The following is a 14,624-nucleotide window of genomic DNA, read 5'->3' as shown; positions in this document are numbered from 1 at the left end:
CAGCAGTGATATATGAATTAGCAAGAATATGAGTTAGCATCTCCTGATAATGCTTTAAGATACAGCTGTTAAAGTTATGCAACTTGAAATCAAAAGCACAGAACGATGCCATATTTAGAATTAAGTCAAATTTTCCCTGATTTAAAGGTATTATTGGAGTTATTTACATTTTTCAAAACTCCATTACCTAAGATTTAGGTTTTAATCTTAACACTACTTGGAAGACTTGGGAAAATATTGCAACCAAAATAATGATTAGTTTTTACAAGACTTTAAGCCGAAAATCAAATCACAGATTGAAATTGAAATCAAAGAGAATAAAATATTTACGTACAATGGGAATAAATCTTTGCAATGCGATTTATTTGGTAAATCACAATACAAACATAATTTACTATTTATTTAGAGAATTGAGTCAAATTCACAACTAGTGTATTATTTGAATTGTATTTTTATATACATCAATAAGAAGGAAGGGCTGTCTTCTTCTACTCATACTTTAAATGACAATGCTTCCTACCTTTTATTTGTATGAGGTGTTTTTTGCTATCTTCACAGTTTACATTAATTAGGTAATTTCTCTCACAGCTCTAACTCTTGCCAATATTCCTGAATAACTTCAAACTGTTCTCGTCCAAGAACTCTTTTGAGACATTCAGGCTTATATATCTACCTAGACATCTCCATCTGGATGTTCTACAGGCTTTAAAGTCTTCATGTCAAAACTGATCATGTCATCTCCTGCCCAACCCCTAAATCCCAGTACTTTTACTGTATTTATCTCGTTATCTACTTAGTTACTCCCAATACTGCAAAGCCAACACCAACCACTTTCCTTTCCTCACTCTCTATACACAATTTAACCATCACTTCCTATCAATTCTACTCCCTAAAGGTCTCCTTAATTTATCCACTGCTGACTCAGGCCATCATTGTCCCTGGCCTGGCAGGCTTCCCTGCTCTGTTAACCTGTCTCTCTGCATCTGAGCTTGTCTCTGCCACTGACCCCGCCTTCATTGCTCTCTCATCCTGCAGCAAGAACGATCCTTAAAAAGGGCAAATCTGATCACAGTAGCCCATTTGACAAAATCCTCAGTGGTTCCCCAGTTTCCTAAAATTTATTAACTTAGACACACAGTCTGACATTCAAGCATTATATGATCTTTCTCATTCCTTTACTTCATTGACTAGACTTGAGTCCTTTACTCTGTTATGGATGAACTGTGTCACCCCCTAGCTCCACCAAAATTCATATGCTGAAGCCCTAACTCCCAATGTAACTTAAGCAAGATAATCAAGCTAAAATAATATCATAAGGGTAGGGCTCTAATCCAGTAGGACTGGTGTCCTTATAAGAGGAAGAGACACTAGGAAGTCCATGCAGACAGAGGTTAGGTTATGTGAGGACACATTTGCAAGCTAGAGAGAGAGGCCTCACAGAAACCAATCCTGGCGATGCCTTGAACTTGGACTTCCAGTCTCCATAACTACAAAAAAAATCCACAAATTTTTGCCATTTAAGCCACTTAGTTTGTGGTATTCTTTTATGGTCACCCTAGCAAACTAATACACCCTTCCTCTATTCTGACCCTAGAAATACCCCACTTCCCCTTTTCTGAATCCCCTATGGCCTCCCCTCCCCCCTCCACTGGACAGGCTAAATCCTACTGGTCTTCCATGCCTCAGTGAAACTACTAATACACTTAACAATTTTGACCCCTCCTCTAAGGCAACACTGAATTTTTTTTTTTAATTTTTTAATGTTTATTTATTTTTGAAGGAGAGAGAGACAGAATGTGAGTGGGGGAGGGGCAGAGAGAGAGAGAGAGAGAGAGAGAGAGAGAGAGACAGAGAGAGAGACAGAATCTGAAGCAGGCTCCAGGCTCTGAGCTGTCAGCACAGAGCCCGACGCGGGGCTGGAACTCACAAACCACGAGATCATGACCTGAGCCAAAGTCCGATGTTCAACCGACTGAGCCACCCAGGCGACTCTAGGCAACACTGAATTAGTTGTTCTTTGTAGATTACAGACACTGTAGCTCCATATTGTTGTATTTCAACGGTCTAAATTTAAAATTCTAACTGCAAGTTACTTGCAAGCAGGGAATGTATTTGATACATTCTTTTATCCTCAGGGCCTAGAACAGGCAACTCCTCATATCTGTACAGCATCCCAGCACACAGTGGATGCCCAATAACTGAAAAGTAAGAGGAAGACAAGGATATCAAAACTTTCATCAAAACTAAAGACAGCATCAACGGACTGTTGTTGTTAAAGAGCTACAAGTACCTGCAAAAGTTCAGTAAATGAGCAAGTGAAGGAAAAATCAAGCACTTCAGTTTGGCGTCCAGACATACAGGTAGCACAGAATGCATAAGTAACAGCAAAGCACAGATCAGATAGCAAATTTGGAATCGATTTAGACATAAGTAATTGTTCTACATCAAATAGCGTTGTGCATTTGTACAAGAGTGCAAATTTTATCTCCTTGGTTTCTTTTTCCTCTATATACACCTTTAGGAAAAATGGTTATAAAATAAACCTGTTAAGATTTCATGAGATATTTCATGTTTGGTCCTTCTAATAGTTCTATTAAGTCTCTTCAAAGGGGCACTTTTGTACCAGAGCAAACTTGAAAGAACAGAACATTTATCCCAAAAGCAATTTCCTTCCCCAGTTATTTTCTGTATTCCCTTGGCAGTGTTTTTCGACAGTTTTACTTGAATAAGAGCTTATTTGGTCCCAAACCAGTTTCTCCTGCTGCTTGAACCTATATTCAAGTCTCAGACCTTTGTGTGTCATCCCCGATCTGCTACCATGGAAATGATTACAATCACACGAGTACATATTTTATTGCATGATGAGCTCAGATATTTATAAAGAAAAAAATTAAAAGCAAACTCTGACAATTTTTTTCATTCATTGTGTGTCTTTCTTTTAATCCATTCAAAGAAACTGAACAGTTTTCCAAATGGAACTTTTTATATTTATAGGAAGATGTTAAAAACAAAGTTTCAATGGTGATGATAAGTACGATACTGATGATAATGTTTCCTTTTAATTATATAATGTAGGAAAGTTGGCAACAGGATGGTTTACAACACCCCTAGGAAGAAAGATGGATTAATTTCAATATCCCTATTTTGTGGATAATAAAACAGATTCAGAGAAGTTGATTTACTTAAAATTTTTAAGTTTTCCAATCAGAAGAGGCATTATAGAAATGTCTGGTGCCAGTACCTTTAATCTGATATAAGTAACTTTCCCACGATGAAACATCTAGTAAGTGGTGAGCCTCTCCCCTGACTGCTGTGTACAGAGAGCTGTGTAGGCAGCTGGGTTCTTCTGGTACATAAGCCCCACACCAGGAATAAAGCCAGTCTTAGGAAAGGTATGTTTATTATATCTTGGCCACTATTTATAAGATCTGAAGCAGCCAAGTGGCCCCAAGTAGCCATGAGTGTCAGTAAAAGAAATCTTCCTGGAAAAGTATAGACAGCAATTAACAAAAAGAATCTGTAGACGATTAAAGCCTTTGAGGGTCTTTTGACGCAGATCTTGTGTCCCAATAACTGGTTTTCAGCACAGTGTTTCCTGAGTCTTCTGGAATGCCCCTCTGGGAGGAGAGCACAGGAACTGCAGGTGGGTTCTTCAATTTCTTCCAGCTTTGCATTTTCACCCTCACTCCCTCATTACCACTCCTACTGGAGGTTTCAAAAAAGTTTGTAGGAAAGGAAAATGAGCTCCTCATTAGAAAATGGTCATGGGTTCATGGTTTCTGAAAGCATTCTGAATGCAATCAAGTTCAGCAAGCCTCCAAGGAATACAGTAGTTCCCTCTTATCCATGGTTTCACTTTCCTTGGTTTCAGTCACTTGTGGTCAGTTGCAGCCAGGAAGCAGATCATCCTTCTGACATATGGCCTGAAGGTCAATAGTAGCACAATGCCTACCTCATTCACCTCACTTCACATCATCACAGAGGCATCTCACGTTATCACAAGAAGAAGAGTGAGAAGTACAATATCTTGGGGGGGGGGGGCGGGGGGAGAGGGAGATCATGTTCATTTAACTTTGTTATAGTATTATTGTGATCATTCTCTTTTATTAGTACTTGTTGCTAATCTCTTACTGTGCCTGATTTATAAATTAAACTTTGTCAGAGGTATGTATATGTAAGGAAAAAAAGTATATATACTGTTTAGTATTATCTGCAGTTTCAGGCATCTATAGGAGGTCTTGGAACAGATATATGGGGACTGCTGTACTTTTATGTATTCACAAAAGTATTTTAAACTATACCACTAATAGCCTGGCAGAAATAGTGTGATTTTAAAAAAAAAATATGCATATATTTTCCATACAAGGAGCTATGTAACAACTTGCTTCTGTTTAAAACCAAACTCCAAATCTGTTGTCTCACTCAAACCCAGACCATAACTTTATTTTTTTATTTTTTAATGTTTATTTATTTTTGAGAGAGACAGACAGAGTGCGAGTGAGGGAAGGACAGAGAGAGAGGGAGACAGAATCCGAAGCAGGCTCCAGGCTCTGAGCTGTCTCAAACCCACGAACTGTGAGATGGTGACCTGAGCCAAAGTTGGATGCTTAACCGACTGAGCTACCCAGGCGCCCCTGCCCATAACTTTAGAATTTATTTCTAATGTTAAGAGTCTACCTTCCAGTCAGGCAGAGCTTTCCATCAAGGGCAGCAAAAGCAAGCAGTGCAATCCCTTCCTGGTATACCTTTAGGTTGTTAGGCTACTCTAGGACGTTTCCAGATCATTTCCTTTTCTAACCAATCACATATGCCAAAGTAGCTTGGATCTCATCAGGTAGGGAATAATTACCATTTGGTTCTAGACATACACTTTGCATATCACTCAGCAGACTCCACCTGCCCCCTAGTTGTGAATTCTGGGAAGGAAATGGAGGCATTTTCCATGCTTCCAGCTCCACAGTAACACTATCTTTATGAAAAGACAACACAGGTACTATTGAATGCAAGATTCTACATTCTCTACCGGAGTTCCCCAAAGTCAGCCTCAGCCTTTGAATATGCTTCCCCAAATCACTTTTCCTACTTACATCCCCTCCTCCCTTCTTTTTTCAGCCCCTTGAAATAGTGTTGCTAGTGTTTGCTTTCCGAATGGTGTTTTAAGGTTGCAGTCCCAAGATGCTCAAGCTAAAATTCCTGGGGCAGAGAACATTTATAGTTCAGCATATGTTTTCATAGTCAGTGGGAAAAATGTCTTCCTCTACTCCTAACGGACTTTCTTTAGTAATATGCTTCATGGCACCCCTGGATGTGTGGGGAGACTGACGTTGCCAGAATATTTCTTTTTTACGGCTTTTGTTGCTTTGACAGCTTTGATTTTATGGCAACTTTAATCATGTGTGTCCTATTCCTTCACCTCTGGCATTTTGCAAATATTCCATTTTTCTATCGCTGCTACCATTACTGCCTTCAACAAATTGTGATTCATCAAACTGTTTCCCCTATGTCCTTCTACTACATCCACAGAGGAAATCCCCAAAGGGAACTGCATCAAGCAAACAAGGTGATGCTAAATGCTCATGAATGAGAAGATCTATTAATTAAAAAGGGGAGGCGAGAGGGAAGAGGAAGAAAGAAAAATTACATGTCTAAGTTAACGCAGTCCCAAGACACCATCGGCAGTAACTTACACGCTGACACTTTAAACAGGCTTTATGAGTCTGTTTACTCTATTCACGACTATTCATGGAAAAAAAAAAAACGTGCTATCAAGTATAACAACACAATGTACATGTGTTATCTTAAAGACACAGTGAGCCAATAAATCATACCTGAGCTTTAACAATATTATATTTCCCTTTCTTGTATATTCATAGAATAATGGAAGTGGAAATGAAAAAGAGCTAGAAATGGAAAGACCAAATAGGTTATCCATTCAATCTTGCTCCGACAGAGGATCAGTCTAGAGCAATAATACATCTTAGGTTTTGTCATCTGGAAATGAGTGCCTTCTCTGTGTCTTAGCTTTCAACTGCTTTTCCTAGCAGCTTATTTCTGAGAAAGCAGAGTTCTTAGACTCTAGTTGTTTTCCCTTAAAGCCTGAACTTAACTTTGACTTTCCTAATTTTCTCTCCCTCTCTCATTAGAATTCCCCGCAATCTGTATAAAAATTTTCTCTGTTGTGTGTATTTATACTCTTCTAATATGCTTGGATAATTCCCTGGTTCTTATTACTTATCCAAGATAAATCCAGTGGCTGGTTATATATAGCAAGCATATGTCACCCTTCATGCCTACTGATCTGTGTGTACTGTTTTCCCAAAAGGGTGGGAGGTGAGATTAGGACAATGTCCAGAAGATCTTTGTGAAAGGCAATGCCTCTTCTCAGCCACCCTGACTCCAGCACTTACAAAACTAGGGAGAGATTTGGCCACGAGCCCCTGCAGCTAACTCTCTTCTCCCCAGAAGCCATTTCTGCCTGTTGCACATCTAGGTTCCTGATGAATTTGTCCCACTTTGCATTTAAAACTTACCTAGTGGTAAGCCCTGTTCCTGCTCTAAGGCAGTGTGGTCCATGTTTAAGAGTCTCCTTTTCTTGCAAATATTGGCATCGTCTTCAAATTCCATTAAAATGCTATCTGCTCCCCTTTATAGATCATTAAAGATTTTCTCACTGCGAGCGAAGTTAATGCTACAGTTTACTAACTACCTCTTCAAATTGATCAATTCATGCCATTTTAAAGCATTGTGATGTTTTGTTTACAAAGCTAAGCCAGTTTTCAAGTTGTTGGCTTTGAGGCCACTCATAAAAAGGAAAAAAAAGAAGATGTCATGCTACAAAATACTTTACAGAAGTCATTATTATTATCAAAAGTATATAAATTTCTAGTAAATGTTTTAGAGTGTGTCAATGATGCAAAAAATATAGATTAAATACCAATAGTTCATTCACTTTTTACCTCCAGATCTGGCATAAGGTAGTTATTCAATAAATACACACAAATTAAATATGTATTTTTAGATAAGCCCATTATTTGTTCAGAGCCAAATAATTCCAAGTGTGTTCATTTTGCCATACAAAAACTTAGTCATAACTTCACAAACATGAAATCGGGGTTTGAAGATGCCTGTGTAGATGTCCAGAAATTGTGCTGTTCAATTTACATGTATTAAGTCTAAACCTTGCAAGAGCCCTACAAGTCAAAGCAGCAAACCAAGGTACAGGAAGGCAACTTGCCTAAGATCACTAGAAAGATTAGGAGACACAGACAGAATTTGAATGCAGTTGTGTCTCCCTAAATCAGGCAGAGTGTACAGAATGTCAATTAAAAGAAAAGATCGGAGCTAGGCGTCAAATGAGGGAGCTCTGTCCATGGGCCACAGTGGTGCAGAAGCATGAGGCAGCCTGGTACATATTGGGAACATGATAAATTGAAGATAGGTATGAATGGGAGCTGCAGTGATTACAGTGGGAGAAATAAATGGAAGCTTGGGTAGAAAGACCTTGCTCTTTGCTGCTAAAAAGAGTTTAGAGTTATCTTATTGGGAAACAGAGCCATTAAACACCTTAAGCAAAGACTCCTGGCTGGTAGCATCAAGAACTGATTTGAAGAGAATAAGGAGAGATGAGAATAACAGTAATTATGCAATAGTCCAGGTAAAGAATGAGGAAGCCTTGCATTAAGGCAGGGACTTTGATAGCAGAAATAATGAGTAATGTTAATTAATTCATTTGTGGAGGGGAAATGAGTGAAGAGAAACCAGCTTATTGCTGAGTATATGGTGACAGCCTCTACTGATACAAATGTAGAACCTAGAAACTCTTACAGAACAAAACATATATATATGGGGGTGGGGACACTGAAGGGAAAGGAAAAGATGGACTGGACGAGTTTGTTTGGAGATTTTAAGGTCAATTTGGTACATGTTGAGTCTGATGGATTGTCCAGTAGAATACTGATGGTTGGAAGATCACAGGATTGACTGCAATTACTCACGAAATATTTAAAACATTGTGTTCTCAATTGTGAGGATTTTCTAAAATATGTATGCCCATGCCTTTTCTTAGATATCATGATTCAGTATTTCTGAGGTAAAGCTTACGCTAATACGCTAATAAAAACAAACCAATAATAATAACAACAGCAACAAAACACTGCCCAGCCCTAACAAAACACATCTGCAGGATTTCCACTGGATAGAGCCCCAAAGTCTCTAGGCTATCCCTGTTTCACTGTGTTTTTTTTTTAATGTTTATTTTTGAGAGAGAGAGAGAGAGAATGAGAGAGAGTGGGAGAGGAGCAGAGAGCGAGGGAGACAGAGGATCCAAAGTGGGTTCCGTGATGACAGCAGAGAACCCAGCATGAGGCAGAGAGCCCGATGTGGGGCTCAAGCTCACAAGCTATGAGATCATGACCTGAGCTGAAGTCAGATGCTTAACTGACTGAGCCACCCAGATGCCCTCACTGCTTTTATACTAGTAGAAGGAGTAGCACTAGTAGAACGTAGTAGTGTGTTACAAACTATGGGTCACAAACTATTGGTTGCTCATAAAATCAATTTAATAAGTTGCAACAAAGGTTTTAGTCAAATTTAACAAAAAAATGTCAGAACTAATTGCACATAGAATAAGTATGTTTAATAGTTTTTTTATCTGTTTTCTATATTTCTATTTGTGTAGATGTATATGTAGTCTGTGTGTACATGCACCTGCACACATGTACTGGTTTATAATGTAAAATTATTTTTTTTCTTTCACAATCAAAAAGTTGTAAAGCCACTGTTATCCATGACAAAAGGAATTATAGCTAAATGTTACAATTTATTTTTAATGTCAAGGTAGTCAAATCTTATGAAGAAAACTGAGCCAGGTATGAGGTGTGATTCTATTTCTAGCTTGGCTACCTATACAATGTTGGTTCCATAAAAATCAAGATTTCCAAATGGCTTTATTTGTAAACAAGAAATACCATAGCACTTGTAAACCACCTCACTAACATTAATTTAATAAGATCACTTATGTCAAGTGCTTTGAAATCTGAGAGAAGTAGACTAACAACTTTTGAATTTCATTTTATTGTTTACAATGAACCTTCACAGATGTAATCATTTTGGCTCACAAAGGAAGTCTATGAGATAGCTAGGAAAGGTTGCTTTATCCACATTTTACAAATGAGGAAATCAATCACAGAGACGTTAAATGTACCTAGGTAATCATAACATTAACACTTCTCAAATATTAATAGATATTTCTGAAAAAAAATTGCTTCCATTTGTATTCAATAATCACATTAATCAACGCCTACAAAGCTAATGATCTCATGACATTTTTCCTCCATCACCCACAGAAGCCAATATTGTAGACACATAATCTAACCCTATTTTTCTACGAAAATATTTTTCCTTCATATTTTTGTTCATCTCTTACAAGATAGATTAATAGTTGCCTACCCATAATTTCCTCATTCTTATTTGCTAAGGAGACCCCAGTTTTATGCATGTACCTATACCTCAGAAAATATATTTTTGTTCTCAGCTCAAGAGCAAATCATGAACAATTTAACTCTATCAAGTTTATACAATTCTCCTTAACAATGATTGGCTTACAAATGGATGTGACCCATTTTGGACAATGGGCTGCGAAGAGAGGTCTCCTACATCAAAGGGGAGGGACTTAGAGTAAGAAACACAGAGAAGAGACTGTCATTTTATTCCTCTGGATGGTCACATATCTGAATGCCTCCTGGAACTGTAGCATCCATAATGGGACCACAGGAGCAGCTGGCCTGACAACCAAGGCAATTCCCTGAAATTGTGGGAGTGGGAAGATGCAGAGAACCTTAATCTCTGCTGGCATTGTTGAACTGCTTAACTACTTGACTTTGGAGTCATCTTGCATGCCAGTGACTTACATGTGAAGTGATAAACTTTCTCTAGAGTTAAGCATTTTGAGATATGTTTTTGGTACTTGCAGCCAAACACATCCTAATCACTAAAAGTCCCCATCCATTTGGCAAACTTTTGAGATTAAATACTTTAAGTTTCCACCTAACTGATTTTTGTTTACCACTTTAACAGTAAGTTAGGAATATTCTAATTTTGCCTGTGTTTTTTTTTAATCCAGTTAATCTAAAATACTATTCTATACCTATTATGTTTATTTATTGAGGGACTATTTTCCAAGATTTTTTATATATTCAGGGAATCCAATGTTTTTATAAATCATTCAGAGACACACTGGATAAATAATGACATCCAATGTATAAAACGCATTCATATGCTAATAATATCTCCGAAGTGTGTAATTTTGAAAATATTTAGTTGACTTATTTCATACTACTTTGACTTACTACCTTTTGAGTAACATGGTATATGTGTGAGAAACATGATACATGTGTAACCGAGCCAATGGACATAAAAGAGACATGAATGGCCGCAGGGTGCATCCAACACTTTTTAAAATTTTATTCAAAACTGTTTATGTGTGTTTACACATATTTCTCTAGGTAGACTGTCCATAGCATTTATCAGTGTCAAAGGATTAAGAGCCACTATGTATGAGAAAATTAATCTTTTCCTTTACTATTTTTGAATCATATTGACACAAGCCAACAACCATTCATTCAAATAGAGAAGGAGAAGGATTTGATCTCTGATTTGCCACTTCATATGAGCATAGCTCATATACATAGATTATATAGGAGGCTATACCACTTGGTAGAGTCTGAAAAATACTACTAAAAGCATTCAATGCTTTTTAAGAAAGGAAGACATAAATTAGGTAATTGGATTTTTGGTTCTGCATCATTTCGGCCACAGCAATATAAAGTGGTTTAATTTTCTTTCCAATAAAATTTCTTTCTCAATAAAATAAGCATATGAAAAATGTAGAAAAAATCCTTGGAATGGTACAGTATTAATACAGTTATACTGCTAAACTTTGCAAGAATAAACCTAACACATTTATCATGGTGTCTACCATTCAAGGTTTATCTCTGAAAACTCCATCACACTCCCTACTCCATCCATACTTGGGCACTAGCTATAAAGAAAGTACTCTTCCCCCTAGAATTAAAACTTCCATTTCTCTGTGCACCTGAACATACCATTCCCTCTTCTACAATGTCCTCTCCTCTCTTCTTTGCCTGTTGCCTGGCATATGTCCCATTATTCAGTACTTGTTTCAGAACCACCTCCGCTGAGAAGAACCTCCTAGGAAGAATATATGGCACTCCCTGCTCTTTGCTCTCATAAGATCCCAGGCACTCATTCAACAAATATTTACCTAATGCCTCTAAGCACTGGGAACACAGCAGTGATCAAGCCACATTCTTGCTCTCATAGAGATAATATTGTAGTGGGAGTAGATAGATAATATGCAAATAAGGACATAAAACAGAAGAGGTAATAAGTTCTCTGAGGAAAAAGAAATCAGGGTAAGAAAGGGTGTTAGGGGTAGAAGACAACTGTTGCAGGTAAGGTAAGGAGAAAAATCCTCCAAGAGAGCAGAGCATTTGAGCAAATCTCAAAATTAAGTGACTACCTAGAAGAAGAGTATCTGAGGAAGAAGGGGCAGTGAATGCACAGGCTTGGATGTAAAGGCATCCATGGAGGTTTAGAGAAAAAATAAGGAACAGAGGTAATCGAAGAGGGTGAGAGAAATGGGAGATAAGGTCAAAAAAGTAGCCTGGTGCCAAATGGCAAGGACTTGCAACTTGTATGTTAGTGAGATAAAAGCATTGGGAAATTCTGAGCAAGATGTGACTTGACCTTATTTCTAAAATCTCACCACAGCTGCTTTGAGTAGAGCACATATTTGTCAGTAAGAAAGCAAAGAGACATACAAGAGGCTACTGCGGTGGTCCAGATGGAAACTGGTGGTGGCAGCTTGTCCTGGGATGGCTGCAGAGGCAGGGATGTGAAAACTATGAATACTGGCAACTCTTGAGGGAGTTTGTTTTAGCAGAGAGAAGGGAAATGGTTAATTCACTGGAGAGGGCAGTGAGGGCAATGGATAATTATCGTTACAATATATTACAACATTCATTACACCAATGGGAAAGAATGCTGGTGATGTGGAGTTGAGAGGGGCTAATTGCCATGTCCTTTAGTCGGAGAGAGACGGTGGGATCCAGGATGAAAAAAAACCGAGATGGCCATTGTGGGCCAGGGACATATAGTTCAACTACTGTAGTGGACAGAGATGCAGAATACTTGAGTGCAGTGCCAGTGGGGTAGTAGACTTTGTGGTATAACTATATAGCCATCCTATAGATGAGGAGAAGAGAGGAGAGAGAAGAAAAGATCGTAAGAAGCCTTTTATTGGGTGTTCTGTTACTCTTAGAAGGAGAAACATACTATGGAACAATAGTAGGCAATTCACAGGATTTGGGGAAGGTCAGAGAATCACTGGAGGTGATCTAACTAGGACAATATCCAAATTACAATGACATAATTGCTCACAGAACAGTTTTCTGCTGCTGCTGGGAACCCCAGATTTTCCTGCCTATAAATCCCCAGGCCTAACTGTTAGAACTGAGACATATAACACTGGCGACTTCTCAGTCACCTTCACCAGAAAAATAGATACTGCACCATGCTTCTTTCTTCCTGCAGTATGTTTCCTAATCAAAACCTTGCTTGGGAACATTTGATGGGAGAAATCTACAAAAAATTCTCGAGCTATAGCTGTAAACGAAGTTTAAAATTTAAGTTTCTGGTGTCTGCCTTGGAGATTGAGATCTCATAAAGGGAGAGATTCCCCATGCATAAAAAGGGTATCCAGAAGATGGTGGGCAACCAAAACTACAACAAACTTAAACTACAAGTGTTTACATATTTGCTGTTATACTCCCCCCAAATGTTTTCAACACACAATAAAAATAAGCATGTGATAATTTTTGTTGCATAAAAAAAGATAAATGAAATGAGGAACTTCATTTTTATGCACGGCCATTAGTTATTTCTTTAAATCCTGGTTCCCACCCCAAATTATACAAATAATATAAACTAGGGGCACCTGGGTGGCTCAGTTGGTCAAGTGTCTGACTTTGGCTCAGGTCATGATCTCAAAGTTTGTGAATTCAAGCCCCACATTGGGCTTGCTGCTGTCAGCATGGAGCCCGCTTGGGATTCTTTCTCTCCCTCTCTCTCTCTGCCCCTCCCCTGCTCACGTGCTCTCCCTCTTTCAAAAATAGAATAGACGTTAAAAATAATAATAATATAAACTAAACTGGGGTATTAGAGCATAAATTGGGGAATCTTAGAGCATTAAAATATGACCTTCAATCTCTAGGACTGTTCTAGAAATTAAGACTATTTTGGGGAGGCTGGATCATTTTGAGCTTCTGTTCATTTCAACACAACTGTCCTAAGAAGGTGCTGGCTCTCTGGTATGGTAATGTTTGAGAATAATAGAACAGAGTGAGAATTCATTCATTAAACAGATATTTATTAAGCCCCTAACTATAGTTACACATTCTTCTAGGTGTTGAACACACAGCAATGAACAAAAGAGATAAAAATCACTGCTGATGGCATTACAATTCTAGAAAAAAGGGATGCGCTCAATATCACAATTACCTTTAAGTGATGACAAAATTAATACATGTTTATGACAGAAAAACCATAAGAAAAAAAATCACCTATTATAGCACTAATGTAACTCTTGTGCTTTTTGATACATGGTACTGTGGGGTTTTTTTTAAGTATCTAAATCTGCATATTTATTACAAAAATAGAATGCTACTACCTAAACATACAGTTTTCCATTTTGCTTTTTTCACTTGATACTAGTTCACGAATATTTTCCTATATGATTATGCATTTTTTATAAAATTTTGTAATGTGTACATATTACTCTGTCATAGAAAAGTATCATAATAAGTTCCTTTTTACTGACCCTTTAGATAGGTTTCCAATTTTCCATTATTATAAACAATGCTGCAGTGAACATCCTTGGACTTCTATATTTGCACATTTATCTGATTATTTCTTCTGAATAATTTCACAAATGTGAAACTGCAAGGTCAAAGAGTAACCATATTTCAAAGGCTGCTAATATATAGGCCAACTCTTGTCCAGAAAAAAATTGTGCCAATTTTGTTCTCAGCTGTACTGTGTAAGTGAGCGCCTATTTCCTACACCCTAGCAGATTCTACTTTTTTGATTATTAATCAACTTCTGATGATTCAGCCAGGGACTCTCGCAGTAGGGAGAAAGGTAGTTGGGCAGCTGTCGCTAGATGATAAGTCAACAGATTTTTCGATATGTACCATTTATCCACAAGGATTACCCTGTGCCCAGTGGGATCCTCACCTGTTTCGTGCTGATAGGAATGCTTATGAAACTTCTGAGGGAAGAAAGGAAAAGAGGAGAGAAAATATGTCAGTAATTCTCACCCTTCCAATCCATTTTTTCATTGATAAACAATATTAATTGCATTGAAAAAATATTTAAATAACGTCAATACTGACAAGTACAATTTAGCTCTATGGGTATGTTTGTATGTAGTACACAGAGTTATCGAAGGCAAATGGAAATACAGTTGAGATGACATATTATGCATCGTTAAATAATAAACACTGAACAATGTGAGAAAGCATCTTCTATCTCTTGGAATGCCTATA

General features: G+C 37.8%; 2 long non-coding RNA genes across 2 annotated transcripts in view; both read right to left on the bottom strand.

The window, feature by feature from the left end:
- Positions 1-14,624, bottom strand: part of LOC128313907 (uncharacterized) — a 224,010-nt gene that overhangs the window by 108,671 nt on the left and 100,715 nt on the right. The window lies entirely within an intron of this gene.
- The window catches only part of LOC128313908 (uncharacterized), a 28,737-nt gene continuing 28,073 nt past the window's right edge, over positions 13,961-14,624 (bottom strand). The window contains exon 3 of the long non-coding RNA XR_008295004.1: positions 13,961-14,347. This is a non-coding gene — a long non-coding RNA (uncharacterized LOC128313908). The remainder of the gene's footprint in view (positions 14,348-14,624) is intronic.

Source organism: Acinonyx jubatus, chromosome C1 (assembly GCF_027475565.1).
Source record: "Acinonyx jubatus isolate Ajub_Pintada_27869175 chromosome C1, VMU_Ajub_asm_v1.0, whole genome shotgun sequence".
Classification (NCBI taxonomy): domain Eukaryota; kingdom Metazoa; phylum Chordata; class Mammalia; order Carnivora; family Felidae; genus Acinonyx; species Acinonyx jubatus.
Note: the sequence above shows the minus strand (reverse complement) of the source record. Positions and strands in the feature narration are given on the sequence as shown.